This window comes from Triplophysa dalaica, chromosome 4, assembly GCF_015846415.1.
Source record: "Triplophysa dalaica isolate WHDGS20190420 chromosome 4, ASM1584641v1, whole genome shotgun sequence".
Lineage (NCBI taxonomy): Eukaryota > Metazoa > Chordata > Actinopteri > Cypriniformes > Nemacheilidae > Triplophysa > Triplophysa dalaica.
The window spans coordinates 24,533,418-24,560,498 of NC_079545.1; the positions used below are offsets into that span (position 1 = coordinate 24,533,418).

At 41.5% G+C, this 27,081-nt stretch overlaps 1 long non-coding RNA gene across 1 annotated transcript; it reads right to left on the minus strand.

The window, feature by feature from the left end:
• Nucleotides 1-5,289: 5,289 nt before the first annotated feature.
• LOC130419272 (uncharacterized) lies at nt 5,290-18,257 on the minus strand. The gene is made up of 3 exons (XR_008906485.1): nt 18,000-18,257; nt 6,120-6,167; nt 5,290-5,567 (listed from the first exon to the last, which is right to left on the minus strand). It is a non-coding gene; the product is annotated as an uncharacterized LOC130419272 (long non-coding RNA).
• Between the last annotated feature and the right edge of the window lie 8,824 nt (nt 18,258-27,081).

A 27,081-nucleotide genomic window follows, 5' to 3' on the forward strand; every position in this document is an offset into this window, starting at 1 on the left:
TCCCTGGGAGCTTGGCTAAGGTTGCCCACACTGTCTCGGTGGCTAATGCGGACGGTCCGTCTCGGCTACTCGATCCTGTTCGCCAGGGCCCCTCCCAAGTTCCGGGGCATCATCTCCCCCTCTCTCAGAGGCAGAGACGCCTCCGTGCTTCGGGCAGAGGTATCCACCCTCCTGGCGAAACAGGCGATCGAGTCCGTCCCACTAGCCGAGATGTTCAGCGGGTTTTACAGCCCGGTTTTCATCGTTCCCAAGAAAGACGGAGGGTTGCGCCCTATTCTGGACCTACGTATCCTGAACAGGCACCTTCACAAGCTGCCCTTCAAGATGCTAACCCAGAAGCGCATCCTGACATCTATCAGGTGTCAGGATTGGTTCGTGGCAATCGACCTGAAGGACGCTTACTTTCATGTCTCGATTCTTCCTCGACACCGACCGTTCCTACGGTTCGCTTTCGAGGGTCGAGCATATCAGTACAAAGTCCTCCCCTTCGGTCTGTCCCTGTCTCCACGAGTCTTCACGAAGATCGTGGAGGCCGCCCTCGCTCCTCTCCGGGAGAGAGGTGTGCGAATACTCAACTATCTCGACGACTGGCTTATCTTGGCGCACTCGCGAGATCTGTTGTGTACACAGAGGGACATGGTGCTCCGGCACCTAGACCGATTGGGCCTTCAGGTCAACCGAGAAAAGAGCAAACTCTCCCCAGTGCAGACGATCCTCTTTCTCGGTATGGAACTCAACTCTGTCACCATGTCGGCGCAGCTGTCCGCAGCACGCGCCCAGTCAGTCTTGGATTGCTTGGACCAGTTCAAGCAATCGGCGGTCCCCCTGAAACTATTTCAGAGGCTCCTGGGACACATGGCATCTTCCGCGGCTATAACACCCCTCGGATTGATGCACATGAGACCGCTCCAACACTGGCTACAGAGTCGAGTTCCGAGGACGGCGTGGCACACCGGCAGCAGGCGTATGGTGGTAACGCCTGTATGTTGAAGCACCCTAACCCCTTGGTCTTCCATGACCTTTCTCCGAGCTGGGGTTCCCCTCGGGCTGCCCACGAGGCACGTCGTGGTGACGACGGACGCCTCGCTGCAGGGTTGGGGTGCAGTGTGCAACGGGCACGCGGTAGCGGGGCGCTGGACGGGCCCCCAACTGCGCTGGCACATCAATTGCCTAGAGTTGTGGACTGTACTGCTTGCACTGAGAAGGCTCCGGCCTCTAGTGCAAGGTCAGCACGTACTGGTTCGCCTGGACAGTACCACAGCCGTAGCGTACATCAATCGCCAGGGTGGCGTGCGCTCACGGCAACTATCACAACTTGCCCGACGCCTCCTCCTGTGGAGTCAGCAGGTGACCCGCTCCCTGCGTGCCACCTACATCCCAGGCGTACTGAACGAGACAGCCGACGCGCTCTCTCGACAGTACACTCCCTGCGGAGAGTGGCGACTCCACCCTCGTGCAGTCCAGCTTATTTGGGTGCGGTACGGACAGGCACAGATAGACCTCTTTGCCTCCCGCGACACCACCCATTGTCCGCTTTGGTACGCCCTGACCGAGGCCCCCATGGCATGGATGCCCTGGCGCACAGCTGGCCACGAGACAAGCGGAAGTACGCCTTCCCCCCAGTGAGCCTCCTTGCACAGACCCTGTGCAAGGTCAGGGAAGAGGAGCAACAGGTGTTACTGGTTGCGCCCTACTGGCCCAACCGCACTTGGTTCTCGGAGCTGATGCTCTTGACAACAACTCCCCCCTGGCCCATTCCCCTGAGAGAGGACCTGCTCTCTCAGGGGATGGGCACGTTCTGGCATCCCAGGCCAGACCTCTGGAACCTCCATGTCTGGTCCCTGGACGGGACGAGGAGACCCTGAGTAGGTTACACCCCGCTGTGGCTGAAACCATCTTACAGGCACGGGCGCCATCCACTAGGCGGTTATACGCCTACAAATGGCGCCTCTTCTCATCCTGGTGTCTCTCCCAAGGAGAAGACCCACAGAGATGCTCGGTCGGGATCGTGTTGTCCTTTCTACAACAGAGACTGGAGACTAACATCTCCCCTTCCACACTGAAGGTGTATGTAGCCGCTATCGCCTCTCATCACGATTCAGTGCTCGGAAGGTCTCTAGGGCAACACGACCTGGTCACTAGGTTCCTAAGGGGCGCAAGACGACGCAACCCGCCTCGTCTCCGCTCCATACCCTCATGGGACCTTAACGTGGTCTTGAGGGGCCTAGCCGAGCCCCCCTTTGAGCCCCTTGAAGCTTCCGATCTTACTCACCTAACGACTAAGACGGTTCTTCTTGTGGCGCTCGCATCCTTTAAGAGGATAGGGGATCTCCATGCATTCTCTGTGTCCCCGGACTGCCTTGATTTCGGCCCTGGCTACTCTCACGTTCGCCTGAGACCCAGGCCCGGATACGTGCCCAAAGTTCCCACTACTCCCTTTCGGGACCAAGTGGTGAACTTGCAGGCGCTCCCCACCGGGGAGCAAGACCCAACCCGGTCCGTGTTGTGTCCAGTACGCGCTCTGCGCCTCTACTTGGACCGCACTCAGAGCTTCCGCAGTTCTGATCAGCTCTTTGTCTGTTTCGGAGGACAGCAGAAGGGGAAGGCTGTCTCCAAACAGAGACTAGCGCACTGGATCGTAGATGCCGTTACTACCGCATACCGATCTCAGAATTTGCCATGCCCATTGGCGGTTACGGCTCACTCTACTCGGGGTATAGCCACTTCATGGGCACTGGCCAGAGGCGCGTCTCTGGCAGACATTTGTAGAGCTGCGGGTTGGGCTACGCCCACCACCTTCGCAAGGTTTTACAATCTTCGCGTAAACCCGGTATCAGCTCACGTCCTACGTGGCGACATGTAGGAGTGACATCCGGGAGGGCGTATGCCTGCGAAAGCACCTTCCCACCCTCCCCGAGGTCGGGTCAGTGTGCTATCTATCCCCTTTTCTTCTTACCCATTCTGGCTAAGAAAATTGGGACCTCACCAGCCTTCTTTCTTACCCACACCCTGGTTAAGAACAGGCATTCCTTCCATCACTAAGCAAGCACTCCTGGGGGTTGGCTGGGCAGAGCAGCCTTCCCCCTTAGGCCGGGAAACCTTATGACCTATCTCACATAGTTCTAACCGGACCTGTGCTATCAGACGCAGTAACACCCCCTCTGAGGGCTGTTCCGTCTGCCATACCCTCATGACTATGGTTCCCAAGCTTGGTAACCCATGAGCTTCCCCAGGTGGACCTCCACCTCGCGGTTAACTCCAGTCCGCACGTTCCATGCGTTCTCCTCCCCGGACGAGACCTTACTTTTCCCCACCATTTTCCTCCCCACGGGTAGGAGGTGGCCTCTGCAGCGCTTCTCTATTAAGAGTTGCGCTTTCCCAGTGTAAACCGAACCGGACGGCTCTCGCCTATAGAGAGCTAAGGCCCCGTCCGTGTTTGGTTACCGGTCAGGGCTGTTCCCATCTTTCTCCTGAAAGCTCTGGAACCCCCCGACCACCACACTGGAAGGTTACAAGCTTCACGGAAGCTTCGAGCTGACACGCCCCGGCTTGTTACCGTCGCTTCGCTGAGGTTGTGACGCGATACACGTATGTGGCGTTTTCCATTGATAACCCCATCTGTCGTTCTCGACACAACGTCCAGAGACCGACAGAAAGGGAACGTCTTGGTTACGTATGTAACCTCAGTTCCCTGATGGAGGGAACGAGACGTTGTGTCCCTTATGCCACAAACTTGTATCGTTTCTGTTGTAGTTGTGAGAGGCTCTCAGGCTCTTCAGAACAAGAGGTAAATGAATGCTGCACGCCGGCGTCCTTTTATACCGGATATCCGGGGGCGGAGCCCGGCATGCAAATTTCATTCGCCAAATTTCATTGGCCTTTTCTATAGTAGTCAGAGTTGATAGGTTCTCAGGAGCGAACCCCATCTGTCGTTCTCGACACAACGTCTCGTTCCCTCCATCAGGGAACTGAGGTTACATACGTAACCAAGACGTTTTTTGGTCTATTTGAGTACTGACCATATGTCTTTGCATGTTGAATGTAAACTGATTTTGACTTCTTCAAGTTGAAGGATAAATAGTTACAATCAGCATCTGAGCTGTATTGTGTCTGATCTACATTTGTTCTTAAAATATTACCAACTGAACATTTTGATTCCATAAAATACAGATATGTGTTTATTAATTAACATAAAACGCAAACCCAATATGTTTTTCTGAATTAAAAAAATGTGTTAAAAATGCAGTGAAGGTTTAATTAGATTGTTCAAATAACATTAACAGAAGATCCATGTAATAGCACCAGATATCTACTGTGTGCACTGTATTTCCTGTTAAATTACATCAATCCATCACTAACTGGCAACCCATAACATTCTACTTTAGCCTTTGTATTATGACAATTTAAAGAGATCAATTTAGCACCATTTACTGATGCATTTCTATAAAACATGCAGAATTACTCACTCGCACCAAGAAACTTGCCTAACAATGCGAAAGAAGTGAAGAATTAAGAAAAAAAGGTCATAGCTCTGTGTTAAAGCCAAAGCTTTTATTGCAGAATAAGATGGGTGGGGGGAAAGACATTTAAGAGAATTGGTGCCTTTGGACGACTAAAAGGATTGCCTACAAAGACACATTTCACTTTAAAAATGATTGGCCACTGCGCCAAACCTTACATGCTATTGTCATTAAGACCTGACATTTCTTTAAATTAACATATAATGTAAGGTTTAATGTATTTTAATTAAATTATTCATAAGAACACTTTTGATTACGCCAAGGCATAAGACTACTGAAGAATACAATTCTGCTAATGTTTTTTCGTAATATGTTTTGGGTCATTCTAATCCTCTGTTGGCCAAATGAGTGATCTCACAAAGAAGAAAACGAAAAACACAAGCCCAGTCCAAGAAGTCATTCAAAGCCTTTTGATGTCACACGAAACCAAACACAATGAAACATGAGCTCCCATAATGCTTGTCTTGTACACCCTTTCTCAGGGCCTCAACTACTGTGAGAACAGAATCCAACTTGATTCTTTAATCTCCAGAGCAATTTATCTTTGGCAGCAAATGTCACTGGGTTAATTGTTATTCTGTCTGCATAAACGCTCCTTCATGTCACTTTTTAATGATGGTGCTTATATTACTGTTTGGCCCTGTTAGTCAAATGTAAAAGTCAGGTGAGACTCATCGAAAGCAGTCGCACCCAAATCCTGTGAATCCTCTCCAAACTCATCTTCAAAAAATGGCATCAAATTGCACGCAATCAAAGTGTCAGACAAACCCAGTCAACCCCGACTCTGGTTGAGCCCTGGCACAAATGCCTTAAGAGCAAGCTGAGCACACGCAGAGAAGGAGATTATGAATTCGAAAAGATGAAAGTCATATAGAAGCATTCCTGGACGCACTCTTCAGAAGGGCTGTGTCTGCCTATGTGCATGAGGATCAAAGCGTTCCCTCTAGTGCCTGGCTGATGCCACAGTGTGTGGGGGCCTGTGTTAATGGAAACGGGGGATTTGATGGAGCGCTTGTGCCTGATCTTCCCGCTTCACTGTTGCTTTGTCTGAAGGGCAGAGACAGTGGATCAGGCTACAGTCATGCTGTTCAAACAGGTGTAAGAAAAGACCCTCTTCGACTCCAGGTGAGACTGGTGATGTCATTTGACTAACTGTGTAATGTGATCAAGGGTCACATAAATCTTACAGCTATGTGTGTTTTAATATTGTCTGCCTTATCACAGCTGTATATGTAGAGACAAATGTAAGCTATATGATGCCTTCAAAACAAATTCTGTATGAGTTGCCCAACATATTACAAACCTCAATAGCATGACTATGTTTTGTCCAGTAGTTTGTCAAGGAAGACAGAAGAACTGCTTGAAACTTTTTATATCTTTTTTTCTTATATCTGTATATCCAGTTTAACTGTAATATTTCCATTTTGGTGAAAATCCCAATGTGCAATACAATTTAATACATCATATCAAAATACACAAAAGACATGTTTTAGGTTATATAGGAAATATTATTGAGATTTCTTGTCTTGTCTTAACTTCATAATCAATATTTATGTTACAGCACATGACACAGAGGAAAGACTGTGATGTTGAACATACCCGTTGTTTGGTAACATGCCTCAGTCCGATATGTGGCTGACTCCTGCACTGTGGGGAAAAGAGAATATATTGTTGGTTTTTACATGCACATTAAATCTAAAACATACATTTTTACTTTTTGATTGAGGCAAATATATGTAGTCTTTCAGAAAAGGCCTTGATACACCTCTGAACACGTTGTTATGTATATTATATTGCGTTTTCAATTCAATTCAATTTCTTAATATACCGCTTTTCGCAATGTGCATTGTTCCAAAGCAGCTTTATAGGAGCAAATAAGAAAAACAGAAAACACAGAAAGGTAAAACACAGCACAGCGCATGCGGTTTAGAGTACAAGCAAGATCATTCTAATAAATAATATCTAATAAATAAATAGATGCAGTCTCCCGGTGACCAAGTCAACACTGCCCTGCTGTGCATTTCTGTCAATAGATCCTCCAAAAAATGACATATTGTTTTTGTGGAATAGTGCACTATGTTCTCCACATGTTTTTCCTGTGTTTTAACCCTATGATGTACTTTTTTGATACCATTTCACAAGTTCACCTTTGCAGATAATAATTATAATGCTGGGTAGACGGTATGCGTATGTAGCCTGCTGTCCATGGAGAGGGCTCCAAGCTTGGTAAATTCTTCAGAACTTGTCACAAAAAGGAATCATGTTTTAAAATTGTCAGGGACAAGACTCGAACACAGGCCTCCGGTGTTGGAGGCAAAATCTTTGCACTGTTGCCACTGAGGAATGGGGATCCCAAACGGAGACGCACACACGGAGGCATGAGTAAAAAAATAGTTTTAATGAAATCCCAGACAACAACGTAATCCACAAGGCAAAAAAAGATCCAAAATAAGGTATTCCACAAGGAAGAAACAGGAACAGTGAAATGGTTAACGAAAACAACTCCGTAGAGGCTGAGCAAAAGTAATGTTCTCTTGAGAAATCAAAACTTAATCAAACTGGCACACATAAACTATGAGATAGTAGCGACAACAAGAGTGACTGGCTACAACAACATCAAAGATCATGCAATGATACAGGGAACAACTTAAAAACACAGGGGTAAATGAGGCACATGTGGACAACAATGACACTAACTAGAAACAACAGGTGGAAACAATGACAACTAGTGGCCAAAACAAGAAACAATAGTCCAGAATCCTGACAAAAATTCAGGAAAAAATTCAAACCTGCATATGTGTTTTGTATCCATGGTTTTCCATTCATTGAAAGTCAATGGGTGCCAATGTGGTTTGGTTACCAAACGTCATCAAAATATTGTGTTTTCGGCAGAAGAAAGGAAGTCATACAGGATTGAAATGACATGAGGGAGTACATGATGACAGAATCCCCCACACAAGAACACACTACAGCACTTGATTCGTGTCTGAAGCTTAGATTGAAACACACTGACCTGAACCACAAACCATCCGTCACTTTATTGACGGAACAAAGCAATTACAAGGGAAACAGGTGACAGCGTAGTTGATATTTGGATTCCTGAATGAATTTATTCAGCTGATGCAGACATAACTTGAGCCAGCGCAACAACACCTGCTCCAGCCCATCATAGATGATAAACCTTTCCTTCACAGATGACATTTAATTTAGCTAATGCACCAATCCGTAAAGCAAGCTATTTCTATTAATAGCAAAGACCTACGGAGTGCTGTCATCCCCCTAAACTCATCATCGGTAAACTTGAAATCTTGGGTCTGAGCCACTGATCTATATAAATGACCGGATTGCATCTAGACTTCTAAACCAACGGCAGGAGGTGAAGCTGCCAGAAGTGATTGTCCCACCATCTTGGTATGGACAACTGACAGAGAGCGCCATTGATTTAATAGCGGCGTATAGAAATTAATGTATAGAAGGTGAGTGTGTATTGCACTGTTGTAATGGCACATTTAGAAATAAAGCTTCATGACCTAAAGAACATTTACATGCCTGTATTCAGATTTCCGAATAAGCACATTTGTCACATGTTGAGGTGTCTGGTTAGTCTGCTGATCTGGTATGTACCCTATTGTTATGAAAATGAATGTAACTCACTCTATATCTAATAAGCCGGGAAAATTTTTGACTTTAAATATTTAACCATTTATGTGCTGAAGACATTTGCATTGTAAGAATGTACTGTGAGACTTACCAGTCCCCATTTTTATATCTACTGTTTTATCATTAATATGTGATAATTCCCTTTTAATTTAATAGAACGTTTGGGCATACCAACATGGCGGCGCGGTAGCTTCGGTGATATGACGTCCTGAGCAATCCAGTCATTTATATAGATAAGTTGTCTGAGCACAAAACGTGAGAGAGTGCAGACAATTGTTAATAGAAACTGGAGGCCACATAACATAGCCTTCAGCTTCTTCATTATTAGGGAACCTGGTTGCTTAGTAACCATAACAGCAAACTATGTGCATGTTTTTTTGCTGGTCTAGAAAATCCATGTCACATTTTGTTGCCTGAAAGGCTAACCACCTTTTCAAGGTAATTCATGTGTGGAGGAGGTAAATGGCCTGTCATAACAAGGGGTATGACGCAAGAGCTCTTCAGGTCTACGGTTTTCCAGGTCTTTGAACAACGTGGGTGATTGCATACAAATGCTTAGTAGAAAATTGCATGCAAGACACCAAAGAAGACAAAGATACACTGTGCCTCCCACAAGCTGCCTACATACTACATGCCTACAAGTATAGTAATTATGTTGCTTTCTAGAGTACATTTTTCCCCCCAGTTTCTAAGGCAACATAGCATATATGCATTGAGGAACTGGCCACCCAGACTGCATTGTGGCACTATACATTTAAAAGAATTAGTTCAAATATTATAATTTAATAATGACTATTTAAAACAATATTATTGTGTATGTACTTTTATGCTTAGAAAAATCCAAATTCAGTGCGTTTTTTTTGTTGCATTATGCTTCAGTTGTCTATGTAGTAATAAAAAGCGAACAAGGTTTTTTTGTAAAGCTTTTTGGCAAGCGTCTACTTTCTAATATTTTGCGCACACTACACCAATATATAGAAGCTTTGCTCAATTATGTATTCATAACACAGCTGATAACCTGTTGGCAACAGCCTACCTCAAGGACACCATAGATGAAAGCTAGTCTCTGATCAGAGACTGAGTAAAAGAAATGAAAGGAGATGAAGGACGGTGGTGAATCTATGAGTGTAGCAATTTAAGCCCTCTGGCTGTAAATGTCTGGGAACAATGTTATTCTGGAAGAGAGAGTACAGTGAAGGACAGAAATAGCTGAAATGTTTACTACGCTTGTGAAAACTAAATATGGTTGTTGACATTTAAGTCATAGTCCTCCCTAATGTAAAGTTCTATATTCTGATATTACATATCACTGTTTTATGGCATTTTTCGTACATTTGTGAGCAAACTGGAATAAATAAAATGTTTGTTGTATGCTAACAACAAACATATTTCCATTTTTTCCCAAGACATCCTGAAAAACACTAGTTGAACTCAATACAATACTAGATGACTATATCCGATGAGTCTTCTTCTCATGTTTCTACAATTTTAATTACAATATAGCTGTGCTTGAGGGAGTGCAGGGGTTTGACATCATTAACCCTTTTAATGCCAAGTGTCAATCAAACCATACACCATACTGAAGAGATAACATGAGTAGAATGATCCACAAGCAGGACACAGCAAATGACCTTAGTGCAGATATACAGTTGAAAGAAAAAGTATGTGAACCCTTTGGGCTTTCTTGGATTTCTTCATAAATTGGTCATAAAATGTGTTCTGATCTTCATCTAAGTCACAACAATAGAGAAACACAGTCTGCTTAAACTAATACCGCACAAACATTATACGTTTTCATGTTTTTATTGAACACAACATGTAAACATTCATAGTGCAGGGTGGAAAAAGTATGTGAAACCCTAGGCTAATGACTTCTCCAAGAGCTAATTGGAGCCAGGAGTCAGCCAACCTGGGGTCCAATCAATGTGATGAGATTGGATGTGTTGATTAAAGCTGGCCTGTCCAATAAAAAACACACACCAGTTTTGAGTTTGCTGTTCTGAAGAAGCGTTGTCTGATGTGAACCATGCCTCGCACAAAAGAGCTCTCAGAAGACCTACGATCAAGAATTGTTGACTTACATAAAGCTGGAAAGGGCTACAAAAGTATATCTAAAAGCCTTGATGTCCATGTGTCCACGGCAAGACAGATTGTCTACAAATGGAGAAAGTTCAGCACTGTTGCTACACTCCCTAGGCGTGGTCGTCCTGTAAAGATGACTGCAAGAGCACAGCGCAGAATGCTCAATGAGGTGAAGAAGAATCCTAGAGTGTCAGCTAAACACTTGCTAGGCACATGCTAACATTTTTGTTGACAAATCTACAATAAGGAAAACATTAAACAAGAATGGACTTCATGGGATGACACCACGGAGGAAGCCACTGCTGTCCAAAAAAAACATTGCAGCACGTTTGAAGTTTGCAAAAGAGCACCTGGATGTTCCACAGCACTACTGGCAAAACATTCTGTGGACAGATGAAACCAAAATTGAGTTGTTTGGAAAGAACACACAACGCTATGTGTGGAGAACAAAAGGCACAGCACACCAACATCAAAACCTCATCCTAACTGTGAAATATGGTGGAGGGGGCATCATGGTTTGGGGCTGCTTTGCTGCCTCAGGCCCTGGACGGATTACTGTCATCGATGGAAAAATGAATTCCAAAGTTTATCAAGACATTTTGCAGGAAAACTTAAGACCATCTGTCCGCCAACTGAAGCTTAACAGAGGATGGACGATGCAACAGGACAACGACCCAAAGCATAGAAGTAAATCAACAACAGAATGGCTTCAACAGAAGAAAATACGCCTTCTGGAGTGGCCCAGTCAGAGTCCTGACCTCAACCCGATTGAGATGCTGTAGCATGACCTCAAGAGAGCGATTCACACCAGACATCCCAAGAATATTGCTGAACTGAAACACTTTTGTAAAGAGGAATGGTCCAAAATTTCTCCTGACCGTTGTGCAGGTCTGATCTACAACTATAGGAAACGTTTGGTTGAGGTTATTGCTGCCAAAGGAGGGTCAACCAGTTATTAAACCCAAAGGTTCACATACTTTTTCCACCCTGCACTATAAATCTTACATGTTGTGTTCAATAAAAACATGAAAACGTATAATGTTTGTGCGGTATTAGTTTAAGCAGACTGTGTTTCTCTATTGTTGTGACTTAGATGAAGATCAGAACACATTTTATGACCAATTTATGAAGAAATCCAAGTAAGCCCAAAGATTTCACATACTTTTTCTTTCAACTGTATATATGAGCAGAATATCATTATTCATTACAGCATCCTAATGACAATGAATGCAATCACATTTCCTTTATAATGAAATCGAGCATGGCCAATAATTTAGTGGCTTCTGACTGGCCTCACATTAATCAAGGTATTGAAAGAAATGTTAATGGACTGTATAATTCAGTAAGTGATGTGAAATTGTTTCTCAATTATGTATGGCGATTGAATAAACTATTTTCTGAATGTAAACACCTGTTGGCTAAAAAGCTAATCATCTGTGTGAATGGGAAGAAAGAAAAAGACTTGATTTTGTAAACACATCAGCACTACTGTGTATAATTATACAACAACATTGCTCAAATGCTTTAAATGATTTAAACAATATACAGGAATACTTTTACATCAGGAAGTTAAATATGTTTATAGGAACTTTCTTTGGTTTAGACTTTGGTGTCCACGCTCCTAACAACTGTTTTGGAGACAATACCAAACTGTACTCTTATCAGGGTCAAAGCAAACTATTTATAGTATTTCAGCGATTCTTACAATCAGCAAACATATTTTCCTAAAAGCATGTTAGCTATCTAAACATGAGTTATACAACCACATTAACACATCTTTTCTCAAGACTTTTTTCAAGTCATAAGCCCCAGCACAGCTCTTACAGATACTGTAGCTGACCTTGTCTAGCACAGCCTGCCGAGCCTGTTAAAGTCTGGATAGTCCAAAGCCAGCCACCCCATCAGCGGGCATCCATTTTCTCAGTGTCAGGGTGATGTAGTGCAAGACTGTCACAGGGATGACATACTGCAGGCTGAAGCACTATAAGCACACTACCATCTGATGTCCTGAAAGCGTCTGCTCACCCCTGGCCTCGCCAGCTGTAAACTCAGTGGCAGCTAATGCACAGGACATCTCTCATAAAACAAACGCACAGAATAATGTACAGGGTGTTTTTGAAACTTCAGGATGAATTACCTTGACATCTTGTGAAAGGTCTTGGGGGAAAACCGATATGAGGTTTTATTACTTCGGTCTTTGAGAGCTCACTAAAATATTGGAGCTTTCAGATAATTACAAAAGATTAACCTCAGGTCATGTGAAAGGCATATTATACAAACAAATCCTATTTGCAAGACATGGAGATATGTACAAGTGAAGGTGTTAGAGCTCAAATTCCGATCAATAATGTAAAGTAGGATTAAAAGGTCTGAGAACGCGTTGAAATGTTGTCATTAAAGCCTGAAAATAAATGAAGCTTTAAAAATGATAACAGTGAGTATGAAATATTTATTGTTCTGTGACTGAAGCAACCAAGATGCTATTTGGTGTGTGTTCGGGCCCGGTCCTCTCTCCTCGACGGTCCGGTCGCTCCTTCCTTTTATATGCTCCCAATCTCCTACGTGATTCGAGCCTGGTGTGCGCACAGCTGGCGCTTATTCACAATTACTCACCGGACTCGAACCACGGTCTCGCCACGCCTACTCTACTACAGTGTGAATTTTAACTATGATATATCTCATAGAATCACTTTGGAGTCATTCTGAGTGTATAATGTCAATATATAATCATATAATGATGGATTATACTATTATCAGTCTAATATTTAGAAAATCTTTAGGAAAGATTTTTATTGGTAAAAGTGCCATCTAATCTAGAATGAACTCAGCTTGTTTACAGACAAAAACATATTGCTAAACAATTTGGCCGTTTAACACCATTGTATCCTCTGGCATTTCACATTTGATTTCACTAAAGTACATGCTTAAAAACATGTTTTCTTTCGTCAAGGGTCTTTTAAAAGAATTAGGAAATGTACAGAAGCCCCTTGTTGATATATTCAAATCAGAGTTTGAGAAAACTGAAACTATATAAATGAACAAGGTTTGTGTAAATTAGCCTCTTCTCATAATTTAGACTGAGGGAGCTTCCCGTGATTTAGAAACACATCTGCTCAAGTAAGCACAAGAGACAGAAGCGAGATGCAAGTGTTCATTAAAAATCTTTTTGGCAAGCCCTTTTTTCCATTGTGAGTCCCCTCGTGTAATTCAGCGGCAGGATCTTTGGTGATTAGCTTGTTATATGTGAGTGACAGGTCTTTGTTTTGAGACCTTGAGCCAGACGATTCCTCATTCTAAACACCAGGAGGATTGAACTGGGCCTTTGTTCATAACCAGACACAAAGAAGATTGACACATGGTCTTGAGAAAGGGAGGTCTCTAAGAGAAACGTTCTTTGATGAGATTATGCCATGGAATGAAAACCTGTAGATTCATTCATGGTGAGAGAAAAGGGAATGAAGAGCACTGTGTCAGAGCGTCTGTGTAGTTGTGACATTCAATAATTGTGATCGTTGATCAAATTTAAACAGTACACCTAACTCAATAACAGATGTTTTTAAAATAAACTATAAGAGAAAATAATAAAAGGTTTCAATACAGGTTTGAATTTGTTTTGCTTGGTATGACAATTCTCTTTCTCCAGCATTTTACTTTGAATTCAAATGTTTTCATTTCATGGAAGGAGAGGTCCATTACCCTCAAGTCAAATACCTGGTTTTAAAATGGAAATTGCCTCAGATAACAGTCAATGAAGGTCAATTAAAGACTCTAACAGGCACAAAAAGAGATAAAGCCTTCAAGGCCTTTTCAGCAGAAAATAACTGCAGATACTGTATGACAAATCCAGACCTCAGTGAATACATTTATGAAAATGTCTTTAAGAAAAACATGACAATACTACAACAATGTGAATGTAACTAAATAGAATGTTTTAATAACCATTATATAAGCTACTGTGAATATCATAATGTTTATTAACCATAGTATTCTCGGACCAGATTTACATGATTTTAAAATGGTCATTATTGTGGTATTTTAACTCCTATTGGTTTAAACAGCTATGAATAATATGGATTAAAATGTGGCTTAAAGCATTTCATGTAAATTAAGCTGCATATTATGAAGTAAAATATTAAAGTTATATAAGATATAAGTTATATTATAGTTCACCCAAAAAAGAAAATTCAGTCATTTGCTCACCCTCTTGTCATTTCAAACCTTTATGACTTTCTTTATTCTGCAGAACACAAAATATATTTTGTAGAAAGTCATAAAGAAAGTCATATAGGTTTGAAATGACAAAAAAATTGAGTAAATTAATTTTTATTTTTGGGTTAACTATCACTTGCAGTAGTGAATGAATACAAAAGAAGAAATTGAAATATTTGTGATATGTGATACTAATATATGCCTAATATGTAATAATTTTGATTGCCTGATTGTTCAATTGCTGTAAAACCTGCTGAACATCTCGGCAAGAGGGACGGCCTCGATTGCTTCCTTCACCAGAAGTATGGCGACCTCAGCCAGCAGCACTGGATCATCCTTGCCTCTGACTGGGTGGGGTGCGCCGAAGAGGACCATGGCTATTGGGAAGCAGTTGGTGCACAGGACCTTGACGGCCGGAGGGTGGCCGAGTCACGGCGGGGGAGGATATGCTTGATAGCCTCCGTCTGCTTCTTTACTGTCGAGAACTGCTGGGAGAAGTCATCGACAGTATCACCGAACAGCCCAACAGCCCAACGGTTTCTCAGCGTCAGTCATCTGTGCAAGGTTCAGCCAGAGGTGTCTCTCCTGGACCACTAGTGTGGACATCGTCCAACCCAGGGCCCGCGTGGTCACCTTGGTTGCCCGTAGAGCGAGGTCCGTAATTCCTGCCCTGGGTCGGTCTTACCCTCGTTGATCTCTTTCAACGCCTTGGCCTGATGGACCTGCAGGATGGCGAGGAGAACGAAGGCAGCTTGGCCCGCACCAGAGATTCAGAAAGCCTACATGCTTTGGACGGGAGTCTAGGTTGAGGCCTCCACGCTCAACCTGGGGGACATCGGCGTATCCTCTAGCTTGCCCATCATCGAGGGAAGTGAGGGCGACGGAAATAATTTGACGTTTAAGCACCGAAAAGGCGTCGTTCCAGGTCTTACTGAGTTCCTCATGCACTTCTAGAAAATACGGCATCTGGGGCGGGCGCGGCTTGATGCCACGCTCAGACCCTAGGTACCACATATCCATTGGTATTTGCGTGTGAAAGCTTTATATTGGCTGGGGGGTTCTGTGTGTACCCCGAGAAAAAATCCTGCAGGTGTCCCCTGGTGACCCATACCCGAAATGTGTACGCTGGATTTAACCAATGCACAGAGACATGAACACCCGCACAGCAAGTTGAGAAAGTCAAAGTTAAAGGAGGGATGAATTAAAATAAAAAAAAAGAACCCAAGCTTTTGTTATATAAGAGGGAATCGTATTCAAGCGAACATCATTTATGTGTTAGAACTGTAAATGCCCTTGTCACTGAGATTACATCTGTTATTGACACTAGGCCCAGTGAACGGCAGGTTCTGGAATGTACCTACCTATGATGACATTGATAGGTTGAACACCGCCTCCATAGAAAAATATAAATGACTACTTCTCTAGCCCCGCCCACTGGTTCGCACATGACAATTCTGAAGTAACACAGGTGGCGTGGAACCAGATAGAGCGAGCAAGTAATAAACAAACATGCAGTTAAAGATAGTTAAATATTGTGCCACCCCTGGTCGTGGAAAATCATTTGGATTCCGACATTAGTAATGCCTGGTTAAAGTTGAATAAAAACATGGAGCGTTTCTTCGTTTCATTTCTCCGAGGGAGAACTGGATTTCTGGAATGTCATAAATTTAAAAGCAGTGCTGTGTCGTCAATATTAGATTCGATAGGAATGCTGCAGCAATCTTATCTGTGAGTAAAACATTTTGTACTGTCTGCACTATTGCTTTGCTAGAGATCGCTTCATGTGCCCTGAGCACTGTCGCACATGATTAGTATTACCTGGGGACCTCTAGTCATTTGTAATACTTGCAGAGGCTGCTATCCAATCAAAGCAGTGGGCGATAAAGTCTTCAATGCGGCATGCCCATTAAAACTGAGCATTTGTAGGGCTGGCCTCAAAACCCATGTACAAAATAGCCTATTGATTTTGATGTTTTTGAATGTAAAAATCACACAAACGTCATAACTAGACCTCATACAACAGTATAAAACAATAAACAAGGTTAAAAAGGTGAAGCTTCACTTGTCTAGGGGGCTGACTCCTGGATGTTTTGTTTTGTCTTGCTGTTATCCTTTGTTTTGAGATATCTTGACAATACACATATAACCCTCTGTGTGTTTGTGTGTTTGTGTGTGCGTTGGGTGTTTGTGTGTGTGTGTGTGTGTGTGTGTGTATCTACCTTAGCTTGCATGACAGAGAAATCTCCAACTGGGTGCTAAACAAGTGACTGCAGGATGCTAATAAGTACCAGATATGAGCCAATTTATCATTCAACACCTAAACCCTCCACAACTTTCTAAAATATGTTGATCGAAATTCTCATATCTTTTCAACGCTTTTATATATTATTCACTAAGAAAGCTTAATCTAACCAAAGGCAACGAACCCATTTAAACAACTAAACACAACTGAAATCACCAAAACATTGAAAAAAGCTTAGAGAAATAAAAATATAGCAAAATAAACTTTATCCAAGACCTAAACCACTGTAAACAGATTAAGAGCTGGCCTGCTAACTCCTCCTAATCATGTAAATAGAAAGATTATTATTTAAGCGTCAACTGAGATAAATAGAAACAATGAGACAAAAAACACACACAGTAATTCAAATATAAACATCAACATGAGGAAAGTATTTTTTGTTTTGGGATTACGGCAAAGGCTGATCTGATGGCTTTGTGCTGCAGATCCAAACAGAATATTCACTTATGTAATGGCCTGGTGCTAATCCCTAAGCATTACTGTAGTCATGTTATCTAGACACACTCCTGCTGCCTTTATAAACTGATTGTCACCATAAGATCATTGAAAAGTATTTGTTTTTGAACATCTTGGTATAGGAGTTCACGATATGATAATTAAACATTACATTTATAATATGAAAGAAAGCATTGTCCTGACAAAGACAACACACTGCAAATTGGTGTTTATGCTGATCCAATGATTACACACAATTAACTTGGCTTATTGAAGATTTTCTAATATAACCTATTCTATTATGTAAAACTAGGCTAATTAAAGGAATAGGCCAATTTTTACCATTCATAGTTATAATGAAATGAAGGCTAGGTAAATTTTTGTTTTGTGCATCTTTGGTGTTTGACATGCGTTTTACAGGTGCAGTTTCTCCTGACACACTGACCCACCATAAGAGCTTAAGAACCAAAAGTCTGGCTCCTGTTCTACACAGGCTAAATTGCAATGTCCTGACGATGTGAAGTTATTAATGTCATTCACGAATTGCGTGGTAGCAGCATCAACAATGATCGCCTGTTGTGAAGGTTGCAATACACCTCCACAAATCTGCCGTTTGCTTTTAACAGTTAAACAATTAGACTACTACAAAATGTGTTTTTCTTCTTTCATAGAATTAAGTGTTAACACATTTAAATTAATATAAATAAATAAAAAATCAAGTCTGTTCTCAGAAACGCTTGTTTCAAACTTCTTGTAACACACGAAGAAAGACAGACGGGTTTAAATCTTACCTCGATCATAGGAGATGCGCCTTTCTCGGGCAGAGTACATCCCAGCAGCTCGGTAAGAAACTTTGCCATATAAAGCTGCAGAATTTCCCCGCTAGAATGAAAACGCAGCTGGCTGTTTCTCTCACTACAGAGCCGACAGGTAGTCTTGCTTCAGCACCGGTTTCCTACAGCACATTGCGTCGGGTTTTCAGCATTTCTTTCACTCTGAACTCATAGACGTTTTTTTAAAGGTGTGACGGCTCTCCGTCTTTGTCTGCGTCTGTCTGTCCGCATATCGCGTCCTGAGCACGGTTGCGGTGTCTCTGTTTTAGATCTCATTCATAACGGTGCTTATAGTCCTCGTGGAGGGAGGGATCAGCGATGGGGGCGACATACTGTACAGGCAGATGTGCGGGTACTTACAAGTACTTACTTCTTTCTGGAAGGTAGTTGTGCGATATGGAAGCCCCTTTTCCACCAGGGTTGGGATTTTTTTTAGAATTTGTAAGTCATAATAATGACTTAGTATCTCATAATAATGACGTAGTATCTCATAATAATGACTTAGTATCTCATAATAATGACTTAGTATCTCATAATAATGACGTAGTATCTCATAATAATGACTTAGTAATTCTAAAAAAATTCCCAACCCTGGCGGAAACGGGCTTCCATAGTGCGACCTGTATTTTGCGACCTGTATTTTTTACATCAGCAGTCTTAGTCAGTGCCGGCCCGAGCCTCTTGGGGGCCCTAAGCAGAATTTGATTTGGGGGGCCCCCTCCCAGCACGCAGAGTCACCTGTGCTTGAAGATTATTGACACAAATGTCACGCTATAATGTTACATTGTAAATGAATATAAATACTTAATACGATACTTAAATAAAAGACTTTACTCTTCAACTTCTAAATACAAACTGTCACAAAAACAAGAAATAAATAATTTGCAAATGTAGATTAAATGTGCAATCTTTTAAATACATTTAGATTTAGTAATTTATTAATTACAGTGACACGCACTTGCGGCCCGGCGCGAATTGTCAATGCACGCGAAATGTGTCTAAGCGCAATTGCGCATGACTCAACCGCTGGCAGTCACAGCAACAGTTGTCGGCAAATCAGAATTTTCTTATCTTGAATTATTCATTTCATTTATCCATTCATATTCATTAATTAAGTTATTCATTCATTTCTATAACTTGTTTTAAGTTATTTAATTGTAAAGAAAACGATTGGGGGGCCCCAAGCAGCCGCTTAGTTTGCTTATTCCTCGGGCCGGACCTGTTAATAGTGTTAACCTATTGCTGCTACTTAATAATTATGACCTGTCACCGGTTCACATAATGACGGAGGTCAAGTCCTCAGATGTGCCTCAGAATAGTACACTTTTGAAATAAACCGTGCTATAATATGCAAATCAGATAAACGTCGTGTCCCAAACTTAACTTCCGGTTGACCTCTGCAAAAACTACAAAAACAAACTGTTGAGTAGTTTGAATTGAATTCAATACAGTGGATATACAATAAAATATGAATATAAAATAACAATGTAAATTGAATATAAAAGAAATTGTTATATCACTAGACAGACCTCTAACCAAACACCAGGTCACTTGGGCCAGGAGTGTGCGTCAGATGAAACTGTCTATAAAGGAACTTCAAATCTCTTTGTGTTTAAAGCTGCCATTCCCTGTGATTCCAATTTCCAATCTTTAATAAGTGTCTGATGTTGATTATAGAGCAATATCCGCAAAATGATAAAGCTCAATGTTCAATGCTAAGCGAGATATTGTCTTTAACAGAATTCGCTGTTCAAGGACTACAGAGAACTGCTGGAATTGGACTACAGCCGGGTAAATGATGTCACTATTCCGAGTTGAAAACCTCTGCCCAAAGGAATACGCCAAAAAAGGGGTGGGGCCTACCTTGGAGAAGAGGAAGAGCTGCTGGAGTAGTGTTTGGTTATCAGAAATTGTACAAAAAATACATTCCAGGCATGTCTGTCACTTCAGTTCATGAGGCCTGAGACGAACAAAAGCTTTTTTCCCGATGGTACAAAAATTGTAATCTTCAAATGAAGTGCGTTACTCTCTCGCTCTCTCTCTCTCTCTCTCTCTCTCTCGATTTCTCTTGACTTTTTAAAAATGCATTTGTATTTAAACATAGAAACTACTTCGAAAAAACTGCTTTTAAAATATAATGTGTTCCTAAATGTGTTTAGGACCTTTTAGGCAAAAACTGATATGGGTTTATGTCTGTGAGAATTCATAATGCAGGATAAAGAGCTTCATGCTAACACATTGGCAGATGTGAAATTATAATTCACACACTCATATTCATCAAATTTGACTGAGAATCACATATCAAATATATATTGCTGATCAGGTTCAAGCTTACTGTATATCAGGAGTGGGTGGCCACCAGGAGCGGTGTGACATTCACAGTTAGCGTAGGGGGACTAAGCACATCCAATACTGTGTTTCATCATCACTGTCAAAAATCCAGCACCATGAAAGGACTGAAAGGACTGAACATACACCACGTCTTTCTCTCCAGGTTGCTGAGATGGCGTTTGGGACAGTGCCTCAAGAGCTACCACACCTCTGCTCAGCCCAACTTACACTTCACACCTGATATAATCATATCTGTTTTCACACATCTCTGGAAAAGCCCAGACTAACTCTGAAATACTGCTTTTTCCTTTACTGCCCACCACACAACACAGTATAAACCCCAGAACAGTAACTGGTAACATATTACAATATGGTTGTATTGTATTGTCAATACAATTATTTATGTTAGTTTATGGTGCATGTTTACAGTTACAACTTGAATTTTAACATGTTTAAAAATGTATTTGTAAATACTGAAATGAATGATACTTATGAATAATGTTGTGAAATATTGTTCGCCAAATTATTGTGTTAAACAATAAATAATTTGAGTGAACTGAAATGGCTGAAACCACGTTGTGTTGAGAGAAGGATTGGGTTTTGATCTTGAGAACCTATCATCTGTGAGAGGAATTTACAACGGCAATGAACTTGACAAATGGCATGCGCACTCCAGTCTCCTCCCCGTGCATATATATGGGTATAAAATGAGATGGCGGTGCCCATTCATTCATCTTTTTGGGCAGAGGAGCCTAAGAGACATCTCCCGTTCGCTGCACCAGGCCGTCGAAGCATTGTTGCAGGAAGACCTTTCGGTCGTTCTCTTGGGCGGTGGAGTTGTTTCTCTATTTTAGCGAGATAGCCGCAATACTGTAAGTGAACACTGGGAAACATTGAGAGAGAGTGTGCTACGGAGACCACATCCTACCACAAGGGAAGGATACATGAGGAGAAACCATGGTCTGACCAGCGGGGAGAACTACATGGGATATAATGTGCAAGCCTGAGTAGAGAGCACACGACCTAGGTGTGTTGAGCCACCGGGGGGAGGTCACAGGTTCACCAAAAGGGAAACCAAGCGTGAGGAAGTCAACATACGGGATGACCCTGCAGGGGAGTCACTACGTATGGAGCAACAATCCAAGTATAGGGGTTTTCCTGAATGGGGTGACTCTACCACTACCGGACTCGGTATGACAGACCCATATTGCCAATGCTTAGTGATGGATGGAATGCATATACTTCACACTGCAGGGGAAGTAGGGAGCCTAGTAGCGCACTGACTCACATGAGTACAACCATCCAGTCGCCGGTCTCACCTGCTGGGAGCGTGTAAGACAAGGGCTGACACTGGTTCCATGCGGAGATTGTAAAACCTTGTGAAGGTGCTCAGCATACTCCAAACCAGCAGCACAACAAACGTTTGCCAGAGAGGCGCCCCCGGCCAGTGAACACGAGGAGGCCATACCCTGAGTGGAGTGGGCTCTCACTGCAAGTGGGCGATCTTTGGACAGATATGCCAAAGTAATGGCATCTACGATCCAGTGTGCCAGTCTCTGTTTGAAGACAGCCCTCCCCTTGCGCTGTCCCCCAAAACAGACAAAAAAGTGCTCAGAGCGCCTAAAGCTCTGAGTGCGGTCCAAGAACAGACATAGGGCACGTACTGTTCAAAGCACGGTAAAGGTTGGGTCTTCCTCCCCAGGGGGTCCCGAACGCTATCTTCGATGTCTGCGAATGAGAGTATGTCAGTCTAGTTTAGCTTTTTATTGTGTATTTGTATCTAGTTTAGGGTAGTGAGTTGATGTTCCTAGCTTGGTTGTTATGTTTTGTTACCCCCTCGTGTTTTTTTTTTCTCTTTTGTTTTTGCTGTTAAAGTCCTTGTCACCCCTTACCCGCTGTCTGCAATTGGGTCCTCTGTTCCTGTGTTCTCGTCTCATTCATGTATCAGCTTTGTCTTCAGGTACCCACTGCATATAATTAGTTGAATAGTTACTAAAGTTCAAGTAGTAGTTGCCCTTTTAAAGAAACAATAATTTAAATAGGTATTTATTTCATATGTAGAATAGTGTAAATGCATTAACATATTTACTGACATGGCATACTGATATAAAATTATAATTCAACTTTATTTGGAGTACTATTTATACACAATGGACATTTCTTCATATTAAGCCTGTGTTTAAATAAAAATGTGTTCTAATGTCACTAAGTATTTTATGATTTTTTTAAATAAAATCAGTCTTTCAAAGGAAGATATTTAAAGTGTACGAGAAGCATACTTGCAATAGTTCCACTTTTGCACAATCAAATACACTTAAATTTGAGAAATTAAATAAAATACTAAACAAATGTGTGTACTCCCATGTCAGAATTGCATCATCTTTAAAAAATACGTAAACACGAACGCACACACACACAGGTCTATGTATGATCTATCCACACTAAACTATGACACAGTAAATAAAATGTGTCATGTATTGTGCTTGATTGAAATGGTGTTGATGAATGATATATAATCTACCTTCAACATCCCGAAGGTTTTTGCAAGACATAAATTAGGTTAAATTAACATCAAATAGAGACTTGCTTGAGTCTCATGCTTCTCACACTTGTCTCCTGAGTCAAACACTCTCACATTTATCTCCTCTAAAGTTTCATACGAGATCCCCGTAACATCTCACGCTGTGCTCAGACTTTCCCCCTTAGCTAGAGTCTCCTACATTCTTACATTTATCTCTTCTAAAGTTTCATATGAGATCCCCATAACATCTCACGCTGTGCTCAGACTTTCCCCCTTAGCTAGAGTCTCCTACATTCTCACATTTATCTCCTCTAAAGTTTCATACGAGATCCCCGTAACATCTCACGCTGTGCTCAGACTTTCCCCCTTAGCTAGAGTCTCCTACATTCTTACATTTATCTCTTCTAAAGTTTCATATGAGATCCCCATAACATCTCACGCTGTGCTCAGACTTTCCCCCTTAGCTAGAGTCTCCTACATTCTCACATTTATCTCCTCTAAAGTTTCATACGAGATCCCCGTAACATCTCACGCTGTGCTCAGACTTTCCCCCTTAGCTAGAGTCTCCTACATTCTTACATTTATCTCTTCTAAAGTTTCATATGAGATCCCCATAACATCTCACGCTGTGCTCAGACTTTCCCCCTTAGCTAGAGTCTCCTACATTCTCACATTTATCTCCTCTAAAGTTTCATACGAGATCCCCGTAACATCTCACGCTGTGCTCAGACTTTCCCCCTTAGCTAGAGTCTCCTACATTCTTACATTTATCTCTTCTAAAGTTTCATATGAGATCCCCGTAACATCTCACGCTGTGCTCAGACTTTCCCCCTTAGCTAGAGTCTCCTACATTCTCACATTTATCTCCTCTAAAGTTTCATACGAGATCCCCATAACATCTCACGCTGTGCTCAGACTTTCCCCCTTAGCTAGAGTCTCCTACATTCTCACATTTATCTCCTCTAAAGTTTCATATGAGATCCCCATAACATCTCACGCTGTGCTCAGACTTTCCCCCTTAGCTAGAGTCTCCTACATTCTCACATTTATCTCCTCTAAAGTTTCATACGAGATCCCCATAACATCTCACGCTGTGCTCAGACTTTCCCCCTTAGCTAGAGTCTCCTACATTCTTACATTTATCTCCTCTAAAGTTTCATACGAGATCCCCATAACATCTCACGCTGTGCTCAGACTTTCCCCCTTAGCTAGAGTCTCCTACATTCTCACATTTATCTCCTCTAAAGTTTCATACGAGATCCCCGTAACATCTCAGGCTGTGCTCAGACTTTCCCCCTTAGCTAGAGTCTCCTACATTCTCACATTTATCTCCTCTAAAGTTTCATATGAGATCCCCGTAACATCTCACGCTGTGCTCAGACTTTCCCCCTTAGCTAGAGTCTCCTACATTCTCACATTTATCTCCTCTAAAGTTTCATACGAGATCCCCGTAACATCTCAGGCTGTGCTCAGACTTTCCCCCTTAGCTAGAGTCTCCTACATTCTCACATTTATCTCCTCTAAAGTTTCATACGAGATCCCCGTAACATCTCAGGCTGTGCTCAGACTTTCCCCCTTAGCTAGAGTCTCCTACATTCTCACATTTATCTCCTCTAAAGTTTCATATGAGATCCCCGTAACATCTCACGCTGTGCTCAGACTTTCCCCCTTAGCTAGAGTCTCCTACATTCTCACATTTATCTCCTCTAAAGTTTTCATAAGATATCTCACACTGTGCTCTGATTAATCTCCTAAAATAGAAACTAACATTCTCACATCTGTCTCCTCTTAGTTTAAGAGAGTTCAATTGCTTTACAAAGAGTGCACCAATAAATAAGTCTTTATTAATAGTGAAAATATGTAGAAATAAGGTTAATGATATTCTTTATTTGTTGATACAATAAAAGCTGTACAATTTAAGTACATATGGCACATTATTTATTGTTAGAAACAGTAATTTACTGTATCATATGCTGTTATCAGGAATAAAAACAGGATAAGCAACCATGGAGCTTTCTTTGCTGATTGGGCAACCCTGTATGGTTGGAAAAGCACATTAAATAGCTTATGACTCAATCCCCAACTAATTAGATTGTTTTATACATACTCTCTGTAGAATCTTTAGAGGAGATAAATGTGAGAATATTAGAGTCTCTAGATAAGGGGGATACTCTGTGCACATTGTGAGATGTTGTGGCAATGTATAATACAATGCAATGTAAGTCGTTTTGGATAAAAGTGTCTGCCAAATGCATTAATATAAATGTGAGAATGTTAGGGGAAAAGTCTGAGCACAGTGTGAGATGTTACGGAGATCTCTTATGAAACTTTTTAGGAGATAAATGCGAGAATGTTAGTGTCCCTGGCTAAGGGGAAAGGTCTGAGCACAGTGTGAGATTTTACGGAGATCTCTTATGCAACTTTAGAGGAGATAAATGTGAGAATATTAGAGTCTCTAGGGGGATACTCTGAGCACATTGTGAGATGTAACAAAGATCTCTTATGAAGCTTCAGAGGAGATAAATGTGAGAATGTAAGAGTCTTTATTGAAGGAGCACAGTGTGAGATGCTATGGAGATCTTTTCTACGTTTTAGTGGAGACAAACATGAGATAATTAAATTTTTGGTCTCAGGAGAAACATGTGAGAAGCAGGAGACTTAACCTTATGTCTCATTTTGATGTTCACTTGATCTAATTTCTGTCTAGAAGAGCGATGTGAGATAATAAGGAGGTTTCTTGTTTGATTTTCTTTTCCTCTGGGCACCCCAAAAAACTAAAGACATGATTTTTTATTTTAAGAATTGTCTCAGTGGCGCTGAGTCTATTCAATATAAGTCAATATGGTCCAATTTGTTTGGGTACTTGGTTTCTTTAAAACATCTAGTTCTTGAGTTCTGCATTTTTAAGCTTTTACAGGGTTAGAATGATATGTTTTGTGATGAACTGGCCATTAAAGTATCCTCAGTGTCCTTCTTACCATATCTTGCATCACTTGCAATATTGCATAGAACAATGTTGCTTGCAAGGTTAAAATGTTGATCTTTTATTTTATCCCTGCACCCCAATTTACCCCAAATAGTCAAATCAAATCAAGTTAAAGTAATGTTTTAAATGACAAATTGTAGTATGTTAAACTTTTTATTGTTAAAGAACTTGGACAGTCTAAAGCTATTTCAAGTGAAAATTTAAATTGAATATCCATGCACACTCTGAAACACTGCTGATATTTCCCAAAAACAGATTGCAAAAGGAGGAGTTGAGTGATGCTACAATTAATTGATAAATAAATAAAAAACCTGTGTTGAAAAATCAAGTTTTTAATGTTATTTATATGATTATGTGGTGTTTTTAATGTGCTTCCAGAAAAACCATGTGCAAATATATCAATCTAAACCATTGCTGAGTATTTTCTCCATAAAACTGCAGTTTACCAAAGAAAGTTTAAAAATGCGGTTTAAAACTGCCCCGCGTCAATGACGTCATAAACCTGAAACCAATCACATCAACTCATTTGACCCCTGTGGATCAGTATTGTGTGGCATAAATATGCAAAGATGGCGCTTATGTTCGGGCTGAATCGGTTGCAGCACTGCTGTGTCAGCTTTCAGTTTCACTTTCAGTTTTAAGCAGGTTTAGCAGCATCTTGAACTGCCATGTGTAATTGAATGAATTGATTTGCATATTCATGTATCTGCTTATACTTAATTAAGCTGAGGTGCATTAAAGCTATTGTATATTTACAATTTCGATGGTCAAAGATTAGTTTTAAATGATAAAATTAGTGACCGCAGAGGGACTTTATTATCCATCCATCCATTTTCTACCGCTTATCCAAACTACCTCGGGTCACGGGGAGCCTGCGCCTATCTCAGGAGTCATCGGGCATCAAGGCAGGATACACCCTGGATGGAGTGCCAACCCATCGCAGGGCACACACACTCACTCATTCACTCAGGACTTTATTATAACGTATGTTATTATATTACATATATTATATTATATTTAAAAAATAATTAAATGAAGAGTCAGATGTGAGGGGGAATTGTATTTGTATGTATATTATTGTTAATCATAATGTCATAGGCAACACATAAGTATGTCCCAGAACTTGCATATACACTAAATAACAATAGAGAAGAATAAATAAAACACTCAAAAAAATCTGTTATTGTCAGCATGTGTTTGCC